Here is a 2,854-nt window from a genome sequence, read left to right as displayed (position 1 = left end):
TCCAGGCGCTGCTGCTATTTTCCTCGGTGGTGCGCACGTTCGGGAAGATGGGGCCAACCCGGATTCGTCCATCGCGCCCGAAGTGAGGCTAGGGTTCTGGTGGAAGAGGCCGCGGAGACCGTAGCGGAGGTGGTGGGCGGACGGCAGTGTTGGAGAGGAGCGGCTCCTCGATCGCCGCAGTGTTGTCGCCTCTCCTCGCGGCTCCTCGCGCTGCACGCGCCGCGGCCTCGCGCCGCAGCCTTGCGGCTCCTCATGCCTCGCCGCCGCCGGTGCACCGCCGCCCCGCGCGCCCCACCTTCCCTCGCGCAGTCACCGCCGCGGCTCCCGCATGCCACGCTCGGACCGCCGCGCACAGCGACGGGGATGGCGGCCGCGTGTGGGGAATCATCGGTGGGGGCGCGCGACTTGCCTTCCCACGCGCCGCGGCGGAAGGCCCGCTCGCAGCCCGATCCGCGTCGATGGCCTGGTCGCTCTTGCACCGTGCCAATCCTCCTACCGCACACCGCGCCTCAGCCTGCACTAGCGCGCGCGCCGCCCCGGCGCGCGCGAGTGCCCGAGCCGCTCCGGTCCCGCGTCGGCTCCATGCCGCGCAGAGGGAGGGAGGCGTCGGGTGATGGAGAGGGACGCCGGAGGGAGGGCGCCGCCGCCAGAGAAGGGGATCTCGCGGCGTGGGAGCGGCGCACTGGCGACGCTGACGACGGCCGAGGGGGGCGCGGTCAGCGGCCGGGGACGGCGCAGATTGGCCAGGACGGCAACGATTGGCGACCCATGATGGAGAGGCGGCCGGGGATGGAGCGGCGGCCGCCAGGGACGGCGCAGATCGGCCAGGACGGCGAGGATTGGTGGCCCGTGACGGAGAGGCGGCCGCGGCGTGGGTATGGAGGGGAGGCGCGGGGCGAGCGTGGGCAAGGGTTGATCGGACTACGTCATGATCTTTCAGCGTCGTGGAGGAGGCGGCGTGGCGTCGTGAGTGAGGAGGCGGCGTCGGGGGAGGTGCGTCGCGAGGGGCGTGATTGACGGGAAGGCCCGGTGCCGCGTGATGGCAGGAAATCACGCTCAAGAACCAATGGGCGGGCGAGTACGGAGGGAGGGTAAAACAAAGGCGCGGTGAAAAAAATTTCTGCCGATCGGGAGCGCGGCGCCTTATTGAACGGGCGGGGGCGACAAAATCGGTCTGCCACCCTTCCTGTCAAACGTTTTGACCTTGCAGGTGGGCCACCAGAGGGTACTATGTGAAGTGGGTATGAGCACTAATTTTGGTCAAAAATAGTTCAATTATTATGGATCCTTATAGTATAGATTTGTGTGCCTTGTCAGTTTTACTAATAACACCGCAGTGATAGTTTAACACCACAACATGTCAACAAATATGCAACATAAGATATCAGACAAGGATATATGTGTTAGTGATTAATTAGATAGATATCTTGCCTACATGGTGGGCAGTCAACATTTAAAATCTCAGATGTTGCTAGCTTGCTCTTTACGTATGTTTAATAGATTTTTGAAATAGTTATTTTTTAATAAATTTTTTAAATTACATGCGTGTTGCACATACACTTTGCTAGTAGATGAAAAAACATCATAACATACTAACATACGCCTACCGTATGGGCTCGTTGCTCTAAATTTTTTTTTTGGTTTTTTTTGCGGTTTTTGTGTTACGCAAGAGTACTACATGATCGCTAAATATCTGTAGGAAAGATATCCGATGTGTTACGTTACGTAGGCTGAACCAGCCAACTAACCAATCACGCCATCGTCTCCTATTTTGATTGACACATATTTTCTTGTTGTGGTTCTTTGCTTTATTGCTGTGATTTACATTTTACTATGTGTTGTATATCTTGCATTTTTTTTACTTGGAAAGGGTTTTGGAAATCTGAGTGATTTTCTTTCTATCTTTCATCCATTTTTTTATTATATTATGGGGTGTATCTTGCTATTATTGACTGAGACACCATGATATCGACGGATGAGTCTCCTATCGTGGAGCCGTGGAGGAACTACTTCCGATGTCGCCTATACAGACACGTAAATAAATACTAGAACCCATTCACTTTCTTTGACACAAGGAAACAGACTGATACTGTCAAAATCCACACGAACCGCACTCAAAACAAGCAGAAAAGGAAACAAAAATACAAGCTGTGTACAATCAAACATAAAATGTGTAAAACTTTTACACCATCCTTGATGCTATGATAAATAGTCTCTGCTCCTTGACCGCCCAGCATGTATATAGCACACACCCACTTGTTTGTAATTGCACTGTTGATGTTTGTTCTGCTCTAGTCGCAGCAGAGGTCGCAGAGCCAACAGCAGCACAGCGCGGCAATGCTGCAGAACATGGAACCAAATCCATCGCAGTCAAATAGTGGCCAATTCGATCCGTCGGATGAAATAAATTTAGGATGATGGAGGCTAATCCCAATGGAAGCTGAATTACAAGCAGTAGCAAGTACTGAAACTTACCATCCATCGATGAAACTAGTCTTCCGTCCCCGCCCTCTCGCTCGTCCGCCGCGCGGCGACGCCGCCGCCGGCACGTCCACCGTCGGGTAGCCTAATCGGTGATCAGAACCAACACCAGAGATCAGCAGCAATACTCAAGAGAAGAGTATGTTATTTGAAATGACCATGCTGATGCACGCATCATCACCTAGCGGAGGCTGCAGGTTCTTGTGGTTGTTGACGCCCTCCATTATACGTCTCCCTTCAAGTTTTTCTACTTGTACCAATTACTCAGCTCTCCCCTGCTGTCTAGCTCGTTCTAATCTTGTCAAGATCTCTAGCGCCTTATTGCACGGTGACCAAGCAATCTACACACACTTCCGCCGATGAGTTCGTTGCT

General features: G+C 53.8%; 1 long non-coding RNA gene across 1 annotated transcript; it reads right to left on the bottom strand.

Annotated features, from left to right (window-relative positions):
- Positions 1-2,035: 2,035 nt before the first annotated feature.
- LOC120701399 lies at positions 2,036-2,854 on the bottom strand. The gene is made up of 3 exons (XR_005686082.1): positions 2,663-2,854; positions 2,476-2,566; positions 2,036-2,340 (listed from the first exon to the last, which is right to left on the bottom strand). It is a non-coding gene; the product is annotated as an uncharacterized LOC120701399 (long non-coding RNA).

The sequence above is a fragment of the Panicum virgatum genome, chromosome 3K (assembly GCF_016808335.1).
Source record: "Panicum virgatum strain AP13 chromosome 3K, P.virgatum_v5, whole genome shotgun sequence".
Taxonomy (NCBI): Eukaryota; Viridiplantae; Streptophyta; class Magnoliopsida; order Poales; family Poaceae; genus Panicum; species Panicum virgatum.
The sequence above is the reverse complement of the archived record's forward strand: the minus strand, read 5'-3'. Positions and strand labels throughout refer to the sequence as shown.